At 37.7% G+C, this 20,685-nt stretch overlaps 1 protein-coding gene across 1 annotated transcript in view; it reads right to left on the reverse strand.

The window, feature by feature from the left end:
* Nucleotides 1–20,685, reverse strand: part of LOC150085636 (attractin-like protein 1) — a 585,126-nt gene that overhangs the window by 374,517 nt on the left and 189,924 nt on the right. The window lies entirely within an intron of this gene.

Genomic DNA, 20,685 nt, shown 5'->3' on the forward strand with positions numbered 1-20,685 from the left:
CAGATAAAAGTAAGGGGAAGCACAATCAAACTGGCAAAACAGATGAAATACCTAAGCATTATCCTAGATTCCAACCTGTCCTTTAAACAACACCTCTTATATCTGAAGGAGAAGCTGAGAAAATATGCAGCACTAGTAGTCAGAGTAACACGCAGAGACTGGGGACTAAACAAAAGAACATTATCCCTCTACTATAAAGCGATTTTCGTCCCAGCAATTACTTATGGAGCCCTAATATGGTATGCCAAAGCAAGAACTGCAGTAAATAAAAGAATCCTCGAAACAATACAGCGAAAAATACTCCTCACCATCACCAGGGCGTGTAACACGGTGAGTACCTGTGCGCTGCAGGTCATGGCGGGAACTCTCCCTCTGGACCTGGAGGTGGCGAGATGTGGGTTGATGTACTACCTGGCAAAGGGAACACCGACCATGTTTGACACTTTTACACTGGACCCTACAAACAACCAACGAACGGAAAAACAGAAAATCATGGAACACCTGAAAGAAACCTGGCAGAGGAGATGGCAAGAGACGACCAAGGGTGAAGTCACACGGAAATTTATACCCTACGTAGACAAGACCTATCCAAAAGCCACCAAATGGTTCTACCCAGGACTGAACACCACTTTCCTCCTGACGGGCCATGGGCCCTTTAACGCAAAACTGAATTCACTCGGACTGACCGAGGACCCAACTTGCACCTGTGGCAATATGGAGACGTGGCAACATATCATGCACAAATGTGAATGCTATGAGGAACAAAGATCAGTACTCATCACCAGTATAAAGTTTGTACCAAAATACAATGAGCATCACCTCCTGGATTCGGAAGACGAGTACACCGAGTTCAGCAGCTACGCCCAGGACATCTTTAACAGAAGGAGAACAGAAATCGCTATCCGCAACAATATGGAAACATCTGAATAGAAGAACTCCATTGAAACTAACCAAGGAGGAGACATTCAAGACTACAGCATGAACATACTGCATGACTACAACCGATCAGAAGAAATTACCAACAAAGATAACTCTCCATTCATGACCTGGTGCAAATGGCCAGGACTGATGCTCTCAACGAATATGACTACCTGAATTGACATCAAAGCAGTACTACAAACTGACCAGAGTCATCACTTCCTGATGACTCTGGTCTTCCTGACCTCATAAGACGAACACGAGATAAGTGAGACTGAACCAAGACTGTGACCTACCTGAACTGAACATCCAAAAACCATGACTGTGACCGCAGCTACGCTGTTGCCTCGCCTTTTGGCAATCTGAGTTGGACACCTAGTCTGGCCCACTTTCTCTCCATATCCTGGTGGGGTGAGGGGCCTGGACCATCCCCTCCCCACCGTCCCCCCGTTTACTTCTCCTGGTGCGGCATGGGCATGCCACACTGATATCTGAGGTTGTCTACCCTATTGGCCTCATACTTCTGTCTTTCCCCTCCAGTCTTCAGTCTTTCCCCCAACTCTCTCTATACATCACAGTGTACGCCCCACACGACAAAAACTTAAACTTCCAAATTATAACAGCCAAATCGTGCATCAATTCCGAAACTTAACCTCATTAGCGAACCACCCCTTAAAATCGCGTTATTATTATTATTATTTATTTTATTTATTTTTTATTTATTTATTATATTTTTATTTTTTTTTTTATTTTATTTTTTTTTTTAGGCCCTAGCCACTGAAATCTCAGGAAATTAGGTGGCAGGGCCTGCCAGAGTAAATAATTATGCTGGGTGTACCTGGTCTGCCTCCACGGGGCTGAGTGTGGGCAACGTTGGGCCCCAGCAGGGGTCTAGCGGTTAAATGGCCAGAGGAACAACGATACACAACACAATACTTCCAAATCCCATACACTTTTAAATCTCTGGCCTTAACAGTGATCTGTTATACCCACAAAGAAAACCACGCGGAGATGGGGGAAACCCGTGGTGCCGTTTGACACGAACACACTTTACCCACAAAGGTCAGTGAACAGAAATGTCAACTAGTTAGTATGTACATATTACAGTATGTATTAATTATTCTGATTATCACGTATATTCTTCCGATTTTAACTTATCATTTAATTTTTTAATTGGTAAGGTAATAAAGGGTAAATTTGTGCTTAATATATCTTTGTTCTTATAGCCTGTGGATAATATTCCTCCTATTTTCACTAATTAGAATTGTTGTTTAATAGAATTAAAATTCAATTCACAAACGTGATCACAATGACCGGCACTTACTACACATCGTATAGTGAACGGTACTTTACTATGGTGAGTTCGTCGTAACGTGATTTGATTGTACAGTGAACCAATTGTAAGGGAGAGGGAATACACTGTATTTTTAACTATTTACGTGAAACTTCGGATAATTGGGGCAGCCGCTTAATCGGGCCAAAATGCACTAGTCCTGATGTGTCCCAAATAACCGGAATGGACTGTATATAGTTTATTTGTAAATAGTGTTATTTCTTAACTCAATTAATTTCTTAAATTCATAAAACTGTACAACATTTTTTCAACCTACTGGAATATTTTCTGTTAAGATTTCTATCCAGCTGTTTCAATAAACTATCTTTTTGTCTTCAAAATTTACATGGACTGTGGTGTTGTTTAATCTCTTGTCACAATTAGTCAATTCCTAAGTATGGCTTAGTCTCAAGAAATTGCATTACTAATTTTAAAGAAAAAAATAACCAAAAGCAATAATTCTTAATAAAAAAATTCCACTTGGCAGCTCTCAGAAAGCAGTATGAACAGCATGTTGCCATCTAAAAACAGATACGTTTACTTGAAGAAGTTAACCAGTTTGAGTTATGTAATTAAGAATCTCCTGTTACTCATAAAAAAAAAAAAAATAGCATCAACTATCAGGAAGGAAAATGACTGATTTATGAAACACATTGTTTACAATTTTGATGTATCTTGTAAAGGAATTATACACTGAGTGATCACCTACCTAATACTGTGTTAGGCCACCATTTGCACAGATAACAGTTGCAATTTGCCTAGGCATTGATTCCAGTAGATGTCTGAAGATGTCCATAGGGATCTGCAGCCATGCTGCCTACAAGGCTTTCCACAGTGCCACAATAGATGATGGTTGCATGTCCATACACCTCAATTCTTGTTCCAAAACATCCATGGAAGATCAACTTGAATGAGGTCAGGCAATTTTGGAGGCCAATGGGTGTTACCTTCACTCTGTGTTCCTTGAATCACGTGCACTGCACTGCATGGAAATAACACAGCATATATCATTTTGGAAGATCCCATTTTCATCTGTGAAAAAAAAAAAAAAAAATGCAACATGGCAGGGTGTACACGGTCTCCTAAGAGCTGCTGGTAGGTAAAACACGGGTCTATATGCATCAGGGATTCTAGTTCTTGCCAGCAAAACATGCTTCATATTTAGCAACCACCACCCCTTGCCTGGATAGCCAACACCATGCACAATGTATCCATGTTACTTGGGCCACACGGCTCACACGGGGTCAGTCAGCAGGTTCCACCAGGAATCTGGAATCATCCAATGAGCACACTTGTTTCCAGTCCTCCACATATGGTTGATCACTGTCCAAGTGACACCTGCTGTGGAACCCCACATGTTGGAGTGTGAGACACATCATCATTTGGAATACTGTTCTTGCATTCTTCACATCATATTATAATTTCAACTGTCGAGCCCATACAAGACACTGCCCTTTCACTTAACACAAACATCCACCTTGTGTGATAATTTACAGTTCTGTCAATGGGAGGCAGTTTGACCCATTTGACACCATGTTCATTGCTCACAGCCCACTGTGAGCAATGAACAAGCCATGACGTTTCCGATACGGAAGCACCTGATGTGAACTCCCACAATTATGCCCTTTTAAACTATGTGATATCTTTACCATGTCCCATAACTATTACTTTATCACTGACTTGCACAACCAGATGCAAATTACCATTGCTCCAGCATAGGAAGCTGTTCGGCTTTTTATACTGCTAGCTATGCAGTAAAATGCATTACAGATGGGGTGGTCATAATTCAGTGATCACTGAATATATGTTAATATAATTTAAGAAAATGCATTCCAGAAAATCTCGTCTTTAGTAAGGAAATCTAAATATTGAATTTGTAAAATTCTATATTATCCATCATCCCATCAGTGATGTAAAGTTAAATCAATGTAAACTAACCAGTTATTTCAACAAATAGTGGCCAAAGTATTAAGTCAAATACAGCAACATTTATACATACAAGACACCATAAAACTAACAAAAAAGGTTAATGACTGAAGGAAATATTAATGCAAGAACTTCTATTATTTCTTGTAAAAGAAGAAATGTAGTACTATCTATACAGGAATGAAATTATACTGCAGTCACAGCATGGATTTATTAAGGGATGATCTTGTCTGATTTTTTTTTTTTTTTTTGGTAGTTGTTGGCGCATAGGCTTCTGTGGCCATAATGCACCTCCCAAGGTTTTTGCAGTACTTTGATCCAAGCCCGAGGTGGGAATTGAACCCGCGACCTTTGGGTTGCTAGGCAGGCACTTTACCCACCCGGCTAGCCCGGTCGGCCATCTTGTCTGACCAACATGTTGGATATTATGACGCAGTAACAACGGAACTGGAGGTAAAAAAATAATTTTGACATTATATACTTATTTTTCATAAAAGCTACCAAAATCTAAGAATAAAAACAAAAGAATTCTTTACAACTTTGAATAGTGTGGCATTAGAAGCAAGTTAGTACTGTGGATAAAGGGAAATGCTTGAGATGGAGAAAACAGAATGGTTATCAACAGGCACTGCTGCTCTGGGACTACTGTTATTAGTCTCAGAGTAATTTTAAGTCCCAGAGTAATTATTAGGGGAGTAATAACCAGGATTCAATGCTAGGCCAAGTATAGTTTCCTATATTTATTAATAATATTACTGAAGGAATATCAGGCTTAATGTCTAAGTTTGCAGATGAGCCACTTACAACTGCAACAAGGACTAGAAAAATTAGGCAGATGGGTTGAGAAATGCCAGTTGAAGTTTAAAATTGCAAATTTGAGGTACAGCAAATGGGATTAACATACCGTGTGGTACTACACTCTGCATAGTGGAAAATGAAAAAGACCTGGGGGTAACTGTGCAGTCAGATATTGAAGTTCTTTGAGCAGTGTAGACAGGCACAAGGACAGCTCAAGGGGTTTTGTCAATGATATACAGGATCTTTGCCCTTCTGGCAAAGATCCTGTATATCAGAGGTGATTATCCCTCTGTACAAAAGGACTTGGTTAGGCTGCATCTTAGGAAAGATGCAGATCTGCTATAGAATGGATTCAGGGAAAGGCAACAAGAGATTGGTTAGGATTATGTTTTTATTGGTACATTAGTGTCTAAGGCTATTATGTGCCGAGACATGGTTAGACATGTTTAAAAATAAATATATATATAAATTCTGGTAACCTTTGAAAAAAAAGGTTACCTCGTCACAAGTCAAAAGTGGTAAAAAGAGATACAAGTATTAAAAATATATGTATATATATATTCAAAATTTAATGTTTCTATAAATTAATAAGATGTAAAAATTTAAAAAGAGCCGACACATTATCATTGTCAGATAAAATCTGACTGAGTGTATAAGGCTCAGTCAGATGGTTAAAAGCGGTAAAACAAATGTGGACAGTCAATTAAAATGTGCATAATGGATAAAACTGCATCACAGGACTCACACATACGAGAGTCATCAGCCCTCAGCAAATAGGAATGTGTCAAATGACTGTGTTCTATGTGGGTCCAGGCAAGAACAACTTCCTCTTTACGATTCCTGAGCAGACCAGACTGCCATGGTTCAATTACAAGCTTTACATGCAATTTATTTTTAGTCTGTCTATTCCATGAATCCTGCCACTGGGAGTGAATATTTTGGTGTATTATTTGCCTGTAGTCTGTATAGGGGACTGACAGACAGACAGCAATTATTAGTGGACATTGCTGATTTGGCTGAGGTGTCAGCCAAATCATTTCCCCTAATCCCAATGTGGCTGGGAATCCAGCAGAAGCAGATATCCTATTCTCATTCATGGAGAGAGTGGATCTTCTGCTGAACTTAAGACAGAACTGGGTGAGGACTGTATCTCATCGATAATAATGCCTGTAAGACACTTAAAGAAACAGAATATAAAATGAGCCGTTGGTACTGGCATTTACTAATGTGATCCAAGGCTAAATAAATAGCATGCAGCTCGACAAGATTGGTGAAGGGAACAAAAGGGTGCTCTTACAAAGAAAGGTTTCAGTTCTAAAAACTTTAACATCTGACAACTACTTGCTTGCGAGATCTGATTGAAGTGTTTAAAGGTTTTTAATGGTTGAGATTAAGCCCAATGTTGATTGGTTTTTTTCTTTTTAGGAGCATTAGCAATTGAGGCCATATTGCTCCGGGGATATGCGGTGGTCATTCCCTGACCTTTCCGCATCCTCTGTATTTGGTGGTCATGGGCTCAAACCCCGGTCTAATCAAGAAGTGTGTGTGCTACGCACTGCTGCTCCTGCCCACATGGCTACAGAGGCGGCCCCAATGTTGATGGTATTCTTCCTCTTGCTGAGATTACACACAAGCGGGCATAAATTTAAATTGAGGAAATTTGGTTGTGGAACAGATGTGCAGAAGTCTGCCTTCAGCCAGTTGGTTGATCGTTGGAACAAACTTCCATGTGTTGTTGTGAAAATGGATAGTTTGAATAAATTCATGGAAGAACTAGACAAACTATTACAGTGGTGGGAAGGTCGTTTGTTTGTTTGTTATTTGGCTTTTTAGGAGCATTAGCAACTAAGGCCATATTGCTCCGGGATATGCGGTGGTCATTCCTTGACCTTTCCGCATACTCCGTATTTGGTGGTGACGGGCTCGAACCCCGGTCTAATCAAGAAGCATGGGAAGGTTGTGTGAGGTGTTGATTTTTTCTTTTTTTTTATTTTTTTTTTTTTTTCTGTGCTGTATATGGCTTGCTTTCCTGCATCATTTGCTACTACTAAATGCTAATAGGTTTATAAATTAGATGAAACTCATTTACATCTTAAAATTTAGGCTTTACTCAGTATATTGAATTTGTAAATATTTTTAATACTTGTTGTAATTTTAGTTGAATTTTTAAGGGGGGAAATTTTTAAAAGTAGTTGACTATTGCTTATTTTGTTATTTTTATTATTTAAATCTTTGCCTTACTTTTACTATTATGGTTTCAACTGAAAAAAGTACACATAACGTGTCACAGGATATCATGATTGATACTTCACTTGTAAGTTACTCAAGGGAAATTTATTTCAGAAAAGACTGACACCTACACGGCTAATTTGTGGTGTCGTGATTTCATAGCCTTTTTGCTTATACTCTCTCTCTCTCTCTCTCTAAAATTCAAACTTGGGACTCCACAGAAACCAAAGTATCTGATTCTATACCAAGTGACAATCTCCTGAATTTGTTGTTGTTCAATTGTAAGGGAAACCAGAGAATATTCTGAAATAAAAACAGATGAAACAGAACCACAGTATGTCTTCCAAGTGCAAAAACAGATGAATAACCACAGTTAGCAGTTCAATGTTATTAAGGATGTATGGTGATCCATGCTCATACTAATGACTTAAAACATAAATGAACTAATGACATGGTTAAGAAATATAAGGGAATGATTGGAAAAATTTGGCAAAAAGGAACAAGATGTTCTCGTGTCTGCAATTCTGCATAGACATGATAGGAAAAAATATACAATGAAAGTCTTGCAGATTAACTCTAGGCTTGAGGGCCTGTGCAAGGCATATGGGATAAATTTTTCTCAGAGTGGCTTGCCCTATTTAATAAAAGAAATACATTTTAAAAATATTCATTTGAAACAGAGAAGGTGCAAGTGTTTTTGCTAGTGAGAAAGCCTTAAGGGCAACTGCTAATTCGGGATAAGGGGAGCCACTGAAACAAAGACTGTTTACTGACATAGGTCAAAATCACACTTACACCCTCCCATTGAGTATTTGTGTGTGACCTTGTAAGTACCCTATGCACAGAAATTTAGGTTCACAAATTTGAGATTCTGAATAGGTCAATCAATGATGATATAATAAAACTAACAGAGACATGGTGCCATCCACAGAGAGAGGATGAAGAATTTAATTATGGGGGGCATACCATGTTTATGAGTTTTGAAAGGATGGTTGATTAAAAATTTTAGTACTTTCCAGATTTGTTCCAGTTTGTGAAAAAAAAAAAAAAAAAAATTTTGGAAAGTAACAGAATTTGCTCCATGGCCTATCCATTTTTAAGTTTATTTTAATTGTTTCTCTTTTCTTTCCTATTTTCATTATAGTAGTTTATGTAATTTTCTATTCCTTACTTGTTCTGTATTATGTTTATTTGTAAGGTTTATCATGTTGTTTTTTCTGTTTTTCCTATTATTAGGGTGATATCATAAATATATTACATGGGATTTACATTATATCCACCATTCACACTGATTTCTTCCTCTTCATTCTGCTGTGGAAACCATTTCACTGAGGTAAATACTGAAGAGATATGGTAAAATAGGGCATCCTAGCATTTTACAGCTCCAGCAAATAGAAGTTTTTGCTTTTTTATTGACTTAAATTGGCATATTAATTTATTTTTTAGAGTTGCTTTATATTCCTAGTAACAATACTTTAGTTTAAATTGAATTTAGATAGAGATTTTGTAGGTTATTACTTAGTATCGGTAAGGGTATCAAATCCACGTGTGGACAGGTTTTGCAGCTCCCGCGAACGAAAAGTTTTTAATCATACTTAGCTGTTTTATTGACTTAATCGTTAGATTAAATTATTTTCTATAAGTCGCTTATAGACCTAGTCAAGCACCGGGGTTTATTTTGAATTTAGATAGTGTGATTTAGAAAGTAAATAATACCTCGTGTCCGTAGATTAACCATTCGTAACTTGCCGCCATTGTCACAAAATACAACGTGTGCTAGCGTAAGGTTTAACGGAAAACTAGATAGCGAGTATAGTAGTATTAATTAATCAGTAAAATTTATTAATCTTATTAAATTTCATTGTCAATTGAATTTAATTTTTTTAACTAAATAAATATAGCAACCTAGTTATTACAAACATAACATCATAAATTAATACATATAAATTGACAGGGGATAAGAAAGTAATATAACGTAACTCGGAGATCATATTTGATACTGAAATACATATATATATAGTGTTATAACTGCATTAATGTATCAATTGAGTCAAATGCATATTTAAAGTCAATAAAACATTCGGACAATTTTGAGCTGCTGGGAATGGACAAGTTTTAGAATTTTTTTTTCGTTTTACTGTGCTAATTAGCATACTAAATTATATTACATAAATAGCTGTATAATCCTAGTCACATTTGTTAGTTTATTTTTAAATTTAGCTGGAGATTTTGTAAGTTACTATTTAGTACCTGTAGAACCTTTGCAGTGGTGATTTGACATGAATATTGTATCTCATAACTTTGTACTGTAATGCATGATAGAGGAATTTAGTGTCTTAATTGGAAAGTTTCAATCATGTAAGTTGCCATTAATAGATAACATTTTATTAGCTATTACAAGTAACTTACCTTTACAAGTGTGATGGTATAGCATAAACTCAATATCTTAATATATATTTAATAATGTGAACTTGACAGCGAAATAAATATTATTGCTGCATAACCATTGCATAGTGCTATTATTGCATTTAGTCATATCACTTTAGTGTAGCAATCTCAAACTGAATTTGAATGAAAATCGTGACTCAGATCAGAGCAGCAAAGCAATTGGCTCAAAGTAGTGGGAGTACTGTAGCTTGTTTGATGTTTGCAGATCTATCTGGAACAGAACATGGCACATCCAAGGGAGATATCTTTATGTGTGTGTTTGATGTAGAGAGCGCAAAAACATAAGGGCATCAACTCAGCATTCTGATGGGTGTTTATTAGAGCTTGATGAAGAACAGGGTGGATACCTTTGAAGGAATTAAGTTTAGAGGCCCATCAAGCTCTCAGCTGCCCACATCAATGCCAGAGCTTGCACTTGCACGTCAGCGAACACAGTGGCAAGCCTCAAGGCAGAATGTGCTGGTCCCACTGGAGGCAGCTACTTTCGGCAACTCCATTGTGAGGGAAATGGGAAATATATTGTGCAAAAAAGGATAGGTGGAATAGGACCAGAGTATGTCTGCCAAGTGGCAAAAGTTGATGACGTTGTAGAACAGATATCATCCTTTAAGGGCACAAAGGGTGATTTTATTGTTCATATTGATATTAATGGCATCAAAAGAAGTGATCTGAGGACTTATTTAACAAGCACAGAGCAGTGAGTGATATAGAAGGCCCCCATCACTCCTGAGCGTAATACAGAAGAGAGAGAGAGAGAGAAAAAAAAAAAAAAAAAAAAGCAACAAATTGTTTTTTTTCATTAAAAACGAAAAGATCATACTTCCTTTCTTCAATCTGTTTTGCATCTACTAACACAAAATCAAGAAAACTGATATATCGGAAGCCACACTGGAAAAAAACTGGTGTAAAACTATTAACACTGTAATGCTCATTTAATAAAAGAGAAGTTTGCTTTATTGTAATTGTTTTTAGGAACCAATATCGGTACAGTACGTTTTCTGGATGTATTTTTTTCTCCTAACAAAATTTTCAGGAAATATTTCTATTGATAGCTGAGTTATAAACTTCGAAAACTAGCGTCAAAGGAACTTTGCACAGTCGGAAAATCAAACAGTAGCAGTGGCATAACCAGGATTTTTGTCAGACATTCTGACAAAATTTTGAATATCTGTATTACAAAAACGTTATATTAAACGGGTAAATAATAATTATTTTATAAATGATTATTTTATTAATATATTTAGTATATTTTTTTATTCGTTACATATATATGCCATGGTGTATAAAATATAAGCAATACCTATGCAATTACGAAAATAAACATGTGAAACAAAATGAACCGCAAAAATAATACATAAAAAATGAATTATAGACATAAAAGTTTATATTTTTAAAAACATTGAATAAATACTTCAGTTGTACAATGTATATCGCAGTATTAGTTTTCTAAAAACGTGCCACAAGACTAGATTTCAGTATCAGCAGAGTACAACGTACCTGATGATGTAAACAGGAAAAAATATCCGATATTTTTATAATTATAATACCTAAGTTTATTTAGGTATATTATTAAGATTATTTAAGTATATTAAGATTATTATAATACTTAAGCATTTAATTATAATTTCTATGATTTTTTTGCAAATTTTAATTGGTGATTTTGATATTATTAAATTGTGATTATTGTCATTAATGTGGTTTTTGTGGTATTCTGTTAGTATTTAAATGTTAAAAAATAAATATTTCATTTTGTTTCCTGTTTTGTTTTCTCATACTCTCTTATTATAACATTTATAAATATACAGAGTTGTTTTAAACACGTACATTTGAATTTGCTGTTAATATTAAATATTAATAAAAATATATATTCCCCCACCTTCATGTAGTCTCGAAGTTTATATCTTCCCCCCCACTGTTGTAAACCCTCTGGATTCAACACTTATCAGATAAGGCAGAAAAATGCTGCTATGACAGGCCCTACGAGAAAATATTTAATCCTGGTGACTCGTGGTTGCAGATTACTTTTTACTCTTTATACAGTCTTAATAGTGTCTTTGTTCTGTTGTTCACTTAGGACCAACCCTTCCTAGCATTCAGTGGAGGTTTAGAGATTTTCAGGTGAAAGATTAACAAGAGATAAGAAATTATGGATGGGGGGAAGCCTAATCAATGACTGTTCTGATATGACATCACAGGCTAGTTCAATAAAATGTTCGTTAAATATGAAATGAAAAACCAAATAAATAACAGCAAATTGTTAGTTCTCGAACAAACAAAAGAACAAGAAAAATCGAAATTAATTCATTTTGCTCTAAAACAAAACCAAGTTGACAAACAGAACAGAAACATACAAACTGTTCTTATTAGGACGTGCAAAAAAGTGTCGAAACTTCATTTATAATTTTCTCCAAAATTGGTAGTTGCATACCATGAAAAGCCATCAACAACACAGTATCAGCGATCTGGCCAAATTCATCAACTGGTTGCAGCTTTCGTCTGGGACAAGCATGGTTTAAGAAAATAGAAAATCTAGAACTGGCAAATCAGTATAGAAATAAAGACAGCCAAGGTGTAAAATGGATGTGCTATTTGTTTGGTTTGTCTTCTATATGAAATTAGCAAAAACTGATTCGTCTTTGATTTTAGGGAGATTTCAAACCAAAAGTAAAGCCGCAACGAAATTGGTCGATTATTTAGTTGAAAATTACATAGCAAAAAAATATCACTTTTCTTCCTAGTACATTTGAAAGAAAGATTTAAATAACTGCACATGCAATAGTATATTAAATTTTTTTTCTTAACTATAAAATACTGAAGTTAAAACCTAGGCATGTTTCGTTTGATTACATAATAAAAGGGATATTTTTTTCACATATATATTTTCCTGTTACCATGTTAGATAGTCTTGCTTTCTTGCCCCTTTGTGTTGTTTCCCATGGTACGAATTTTTTAAGAAGAATCATGCCTGCTGCTGCTGCTGCTGTTGATCTCGTGGATTATTTTCATTGCACGTACATTAGTGGCTGTTTCAGACGAGTAACACAATACTTACAAAGGGTTTTTAAAATTTTGTAAAATTTCTGCTCTTTTATTTTCAGCACTTTGCTTTGGAATGTACATGATTCTACTCTTGCTGATAAAGAAACACAATTAACAACCAATGAGAAAGTTGGAATCATCGCTTCATGCTTTCATTTATTTAAATGTCTCTTTTTATCCATATGTAGCTTCGATGTTTTTCTTATTTCGATAAATATATAATTACAATTGTCTTTTTTGTCGATATCAGATATCTGTATAAATCAATTCTTGCAATGCTTCTATTGGAATGAGCAGAAGCCTGGAAAACAAGATGCAGGATATTCCAGAGACTGCTGGGAGTCATTGCGGTACAAGTAAACACATGGGTTGTGTTAGGGTAGCTAAGAATAGGAACAGGTGCATGTATACTTGCGTGTACACCATCCTAGGAGTTTGGTAAATAAATTTGATGAATCTGAGGTATTGCTCAAAGCATCAAAGGCAGATATTGTTGGGATATCAGAGATATGGTGTCACACAGATATAAGGAATGCAGAATTGGAATTTGGGGAGTACAATGTCTACAGAAAGGATAGAAAGGACAGGAAGGGAGGAGGGATTATGCTATTAGTTAAGAAATATAAAATCCAAGGAAGTGAAGCCAGTTGACATCGCTGGACAGTGCAGTGTCCAGTCAGTTTGTGACATAAGCATTGGGAGATAAAAATTGAGAGTAGGAGTGTGCTATAGGCCAGCAAATCAGAGAGTCTTATAATGAAGGATTTTAATTTCCCAGATATTTACTGGAATTTGTGGGTTGGTCACTCACACACTAGCAAGGCTTTTGTGGATTTATTGGATGATTGTTTTCTACATCAGCATGTTTGGAAGGCAACTAGAGGAAGTAATACTCTTGATTTGATTATCAATAGTGATTCTTCAAGCTTTAAGAATCTGCAGATAAAGGAACCACTAGGTGGCAGTGATCACAGTGTACTGAAGTGGGATTCACTCAAAGAGGTAACTACCATCAGGGGTAAAGGGAAGAATTATTGCTTTCGTAAAGGTGACTACGATGGACTGAGACAGTATTTAAATTCTATACAGTGGGACCAACTGATGATGTTACCAAGAGCAAATTCAATATGGCAAGCATTCAAAGAACTTATCTTGGAAGCTACTAGGCTTTATATAGCAACTAAGAAATATTGTTCAAGGTTTAGGCCTAAATGGATGTCAGATGAACTAATGAGACACATGGTAGAGAAAAAAATGCATGGGATACATATAAATTAACACATGACACAGAAACCTATGATAGATATAAGCTGTTCTGTAACCAAGTCACAAAGGCGGTTAGGCAGGCAAAGGCAGATTATGAGAAATCTTTGGCAAAGGATACAAAGAAAAACAGCAAAGAGTTCTTTACTTATGTAAACTCCAGAAGGAAGGGGGTGAATCAGATTGGTCCACTTGATATCGATGGTTCAAATGTTGATGATCCTACTCAGGTAGCTAACAAACTAAATGAATATTTTTCATCGACATTCAGACATGAGGAGTTATTCAGCGAGGGTAATGCCAGAGGTGTATTCAGCTCTGGCAGTAAGCTAGATAATCTTGTAATAACTGACAGTAAAATGGAGGAGAAATTGTTGAAGATAAACACAAGAAAGGCACCTGAGGTGGATGTGATCTATCCAGTTATATTAAAGGAGGCAGCAAAGGAAGTAAGCAAACCCTTAGCCATAATTATGAGAGCTTCTTTGGACTCAGGGGAGGTACTCATAGACTGGAGATGTGCAAATGTAACCCAATTCACAAAGGAGGATCAAAGGCTGACACAAGTAATTATAGACCTGTGAGTTTAACTTCTGTTCCAGGAAAATTAATGGAGGCACTGGTTAAAGCAGAACTGAAGTCTTGTCTAGATTATCCTTGTTAAGGATAATCTAGACAAGACTTCAGTTATAGCTCGGACACGGCATGGTTTTGTTAAGGGGAAGTTTTTCCCTGACCAATTTGATTGGATACTATGATGCAGTCACAAAAGAGCATCCAGCTCTTTTGTGACAGCATCTATAACTGTGAGCTATAACAAGACTTCAGTTATAGTTCGGACACAGCATGGTTTTTGTTAAGGAGAAGTCCTGCCTGACCAATTTGATTGGATACTATGATGCAGTCACAAAAGAACTGGATGCAGGGAATAACTTTGATATTATATACTTGGATCTTAGAAAGGCTTTTGATACTGTTGCACATGGAAGACTACTGCATAAATTGAAGCAGCGTGGCATTGGAGGCAAATTGCTGCTAGGAATAAATGGGTGGTTGAGGGGGAGAAAACAGAGAGTGGTAATCAATGGACAATGCTCATCGTGGACTAATGTTATCAGTGGAGTCCCTCAGGGTTCAGTGTTGGGTCCATTATTGTTTTCTGTATTTATAAATAATATTGATGATGGTATATCAAGCTTAATGTCCAAGTTTGCAGACAATACAAATGTTGGCGGGGTTGTTAAGGACACTACTGACGCTATGCTGCTGCAACAGGATCTGGAAAGGTTGAACAGATGGGCTGAGAGGTGGCAAATGAAGTTTAACATTGACAAATGTAAAGTACTGCATATGGGAAACAGTAACCCCAGAGCAACGTATCAACTCTGCGGTACTACACTGACAGTGGAAGAGAATGAAAAGGACCTGGGGGTAATTGTGCAGGCAGATATGAAGTTCTCTGAGCAGTGCAGACAGGCTGCAAGAGTAGCTCATGGAGTATTGTCAATGATATAATGGAATTTTTCTAGCAGGGATAAGGAGGTGATTATTCCCTTGTATAAGGCAATGGTCAGGCCACACCTTGGGAGAGGATGTAGAGCTGCTGGAACGAGTACAGAGAAGGGCAACAAGATTAGTGAATGGAACAAAGGGTTGCTCTTACAAAGAAAGTCTTAAGTTGCAAATTACAGTGTCTGGAGACTAGGCACCGGCAAGGTGTTCTGATAGAGGTGTATAAAGCCTTGAATGGTTTGAGCATGCTCAATGCTGATGGGATTTTTCCTCTTGCTCAGAATAATCACTTGAGAGGGCATAAATTCAAATTGAGGAAAGACAGATGTAGACAGATAGATTTGCATAAATTTGCCTTTAGCCAGCGGGTAGTTGGTTGGTGGAACAGGCTTGCATTCCTCGTTGTGGAAGTTGATAGCCTAAATAAATTTAAGGCTCGGCTGGACAGGTATTTCGAATGAACATTATGCAGCATAATGGTCAGTCTATTTTTTCTATTTTTGTTTTATTGTGAATGGTTTAAATCTCTGTTTGGTGATATTTCACATAAATTTGGACCTGGTGCCCATCAGAGGGGGCACCGCTAAATTTCTATTTAATTGGCTTTAAATTTCAAGGAATTATTATTCGTATAATTAGATTTTCTAAATTATTTTAGAGTTTACGTTGCAATATATTTTTATTCTTGTTACCTTTCTCTTCCTTCCCTGTTAGATTTAATCTAGGTTTAATTTTGTTTTTTCGTTCGTCTTGCCGTACTGCTGGCATTATTTTATTATTTTAAACCTTATTCTAATTTATATGACTATATTTCTAGCATCATGTAGAGGAATATGCTTTTTGCTGCCTCTGATGTGTGCTGTACCCTCCTTTTTATTTTTATTAAGTAATACTTCTTTTCCAACATTATTTAAATATAATTACACACACACACACACACACACACACACACACACACACACACACACACACACACACACACACACACACACACACACACACACACACACACATTCTATTTCAATCCATTTGCAACATGTGTGCATAAATGTTTCTTGTTTTGGGTGGCCCCTAGACATAAGTCAAACTCCACCTTGAGGTATTCTGTGATTGGAAACAGTACAACTGTCTACTGGCCTATCCCACTTCTTTGCCAGGGATCAAGAGCCACTTGCGCAGTGGAATCCTGACGTCCGTCCTTAGGCACAAGGAGCCGGGCCTGGTTCTACTATCTTGTGCACTCACACACAGAGTGAATCTTCCATCGGAGAGAGTGCAATACCAATGGATGAATATCCATTGGTATTGCACTCTCTCCGATGGAAGCGACTCGGTTCTCATTCATGTTGTGTTTTTCTACATTGCAATAGGTATTAATATAACAAACAAACAAAACATCAGACCAACTGGTCAACTCAAATCACACAATGATAATTATTACTTCGACCATTTGGCCTCGTGGAGGGGACGGGCAATCACAACCCCACTATGAGGAGGTAGGTCAACTACTACCAGCAGGGCATCACCCTCCATCTCAAATAAGCATTTTTTTACAACAATAAAATAACAAGTTTTTATAATTGTTGAATAACTCCACAAGTTTTCTTCAGTAAGAGTGAGCATCCCTCGCTCCAGTCTTGCTCTCAAATCCACATTAAAGGGACAAAAAAAGCAGAATGTGGAGGCCAGTCTCAGGTTCTCCGCTCTCACAGGCCTCCGAGGGGACAACCCCAAACAGAACAACCTAGACCTCAGGCCATGTCCAGCGAGAACAGCACCAGCCGCATACCCATATTGGAGCCAGGATCATCGATCCTGACTCATTATCTGGACCGACAGCATAAAGGCATATAAATGTCTACCTTTTTCAGAATTGGTCCATTGCAATTGCCAAATGGCACCAATTCATCAATGACTCGCCATCGCTCCGCTGGCAAATCGAGCAAAGCAGCAGCCTGCCTCACCGAACACGACTTGACGCCAAAAAATCTGTCAGGCGAGTCCCCACTTATAAGTATACTGCAGGCGCATACTGCGCTACGACCAACTCTGCAAGCATCTTACCGGCCAGGACACACAAGGCATCCGTAGCCACAGTCCTACAAGCCCTGGTGATACCAAGGAGAGCAAACCTATGTGCAGATGATAAGATCCTGCGGACATGAGTGTTCTACAGACCCTCCGCAAGCCCCAGCCGCGTAAGTCAGGATCAGGGTAAAGATAGTGTCATAAAAGGAGGTGGAGGGCACCCCCACCTTTATACCCCAATCTATGTGTGTTACTCGCTGGAGCTTGGCATACAACCGTTTCACTTTATCCCACACATATGTGGCATGCGCCACAAAGGACAATCTTTCCCCTAGGATAACACCCAGGTACATGATTTTCTTCACAACTCTACGCAAGAAGTCACCAGAGCGACAAACAGGAGGCTGCATCCAACTGAGGCATCCCCCCCCAGAAGAACAGCAACAGACTTTTCCTGAGAAACTTGCAGCTTATGCAGATTTGCCCAGTCTAAAAACTGGGAAAAGGAAGCAGCTGTTTGCTCCTCAAGTAATCAGCGGATCTCACCAATATTACAACATCATCTGCATAAGTCACGATGTACATGCTTTCCACATGCTGCATCAATAGGAACTCATCAAGAACCCAATTCCAATGCATCAGCCCCGGGACTGAAACATGTGGACAGCCTCTATGGACTGCTTTCTCACATTCAACGAATGGAGTCCTAATTATCACCTGCCTTCCAAGGAGATAATCCTCAAGAACGTGGTAAGATTCCCTGGACATCAGAGAGAGTGCAATACCGATGGAAGAATATATAGAACTACAGACAGGAGAGGAGGAGGGGAGGGAGTTATCCTCTTAATTAAGAAGCACACAAAATCTAAGGCAGTGCAACTAGTTGACATGGGTCGCCAGTGCAATGAGTCAGTCAGTTTGGTGTGCGACAAAAATCACTGGGAAAACAAAAATGGGATTAGACATTTTGCGGGCCAAATGGCTGTATTGAGTACAGAGAAAAAGTGTGGGCCAGTAAATCAGAATGTCTCACAATGGGGATTTTAACTTTCCAGAGAATAAATATAAGTACTTAATGCTGTGGATACGATTATGTCAATGTCTTCATCAAGGGTCAGCCACCAAAATCAAAGGATATACAGCAAGAAGTAAGGCCTCTGTTTCTGACATGAAGCTTGTGGGTTGGTAATTCCCACACTAGAAAGACTTGGATTTTTTGGATGACTGTTTCTACAGCAGCATGTTTGAGAGGCAACAGGAGACAATAATACTCTTGATCCGATTATCAGCAGTGGTTCTTTGTGCCATAAGAATCTGCAGATATAAGAACAACTAGGTGGCAGTGATCACAATGTATTGATGTGGGATTTATTTAAAGATATATCTACCAGAAAGCATGCATAAGAGGAAGGGTTTTTGCTTTTGTAAAGGAGTCTACAGTGGTCTCAGACAGTTCTATACAGTGAGACCAACTAATTTTTTACCAAGAATGAATTCTAAATAAGCATTCAGGGAAATAATCGTAGAAGCTACTAAGCTTTTTTGCAGGCCAAAAGCTTTTGCATGGGATGCATATAAAATATCAAGTGATACAGAGGTTTATGGTAGATATAAACAAGTCAGCAATCACATCACAAAAGAGGTTAGGTAAGCCAAGGCAGATTACAAGAAGTCTCTGGCAAAGAATGCCAATAAAACCACCAAAGGCTTCTTTACTTATATGAATAGTAGAAGGAAGAGACTGAATCACATTGGGGTACTCTATGTCGATGGTTTTACTGTAGATGATCCTGCCAGGTTGCTGACATGCTCAATGTGTATTTTACATTTACATTCACACACGAGGAATTTTTTAGGGAGAGGGATTCCAGAAGTTTATCAAACTCTAACAGTGAGCTAAATGATTTTGTGATAACTGGGAGAAAAGTGAAAGAGAAATTGAAGTTAAAACATAAAAAAGGCACCTAGGGTGGATGGTATCTATCCAGTTATATTAAGAGAGGCAGTAAAGGAGGCAAGCAAACCCCTTAGTCATAATTCTAGGAGCATCTTTGGATTTAGGTGAGGTTCCTATGGACTGGAGCAAATGTATCCCTCAATTCACAAAGAGGGATCAAAGGGCGACTTGAATAAGTACAGACCTGGTAGTTATTATTTTCATTATTTTCCCTTGAACAGAAGTTCTATAGAAAATAATGAAAATAATAGCTGACTAGTTATAAAATTTGATTGGACTCTATGATGCAGTAACAAAGGAACTGGATGCAAAAAATAATTTTGATATCATATACTTGGACTTTGGAAAAGCTTTTGATACTGTTACACATAATAGACTGCTGTACAAATTAGAGCAGTGTGGCAAAGGGCAAGTTACTGCTAGGGGTAAAGGGATGGTTTAGTAGGAGAAGACAGAGTTGTATATCAATGGGCATTGCTCTTAGTGGATAATGTTATCACTGGAGTCCCACAAGGTTTGGTGTTGGGCATATTGTTTTCTGTATTTATTAATGATATTGTTGAAGACATAGCAGGCTTAATGTCTAAGTTTGCAGATACAAAGGTTGGCAGGGTGGTTAATGACAGTAGAGAAGGCATGCTGCTGCAACAAGATCTAAAAAAATAGGCAGATGGGCTGAGATTTGGCAACTGAGGTTTAACACTGACAAATGTAATGTACTGCATATGGGTAACAGTAACATATGAACTGTGTGGTACTACACTAAAGTAGTGGAAAATGAAAAGGAAAATGAAAATGGGGGTAATTGTGCAGTCTGATGAAGTTCTCTGAGACAGTGCAGACAGGCTCCAAGGCAGCTCATGGGGTTCTGTCAATGATAAACAGGAATTTTGCTAGCAGTGATAAGGAAGTGATTATCCCATTGTATAAAACTATAGTCAGGACACATTTTGAGTACTGCATGCAGGTCTGGAGGCCTCATTTTAGGAAGAGTTCAAAGCTGCTGGAACGGGCACAGAGAAGAGCAACAAGATTGATGAGGGGAAACAAAGGGTTGCTCTTACCAAGAGCTTTGATTCTGAAAATTGCAATGTCTGGAGCTAGGCACCTGTGAGGTGATCTGTTAAAGGTGTTTAAGGCTCTTTGCCTGAAGTTAGCTCTTCAGACATTGTTCTTTAATCCAGGTTCAATTCTCAGATAGCCAGTGATTAAGAAGCACTTTATGCTTTTTGTT

Source organism: Mastigoproctus giganteus, chromosome 5 (genome assembly GCF_048544385.1).
Source record: "Mastigoproctus giganteus isolate SK-2022 chromosome 5, ASM4854438v1, whole genome shotgun sequence".
Classification (NCBI taxonomy): Eukaryota; Metazoa; Arthropoda; class Arachnida; order Uropygi; family Thelyphonidae; genus Mastigoproctus; species Mastigoproctus giganteus.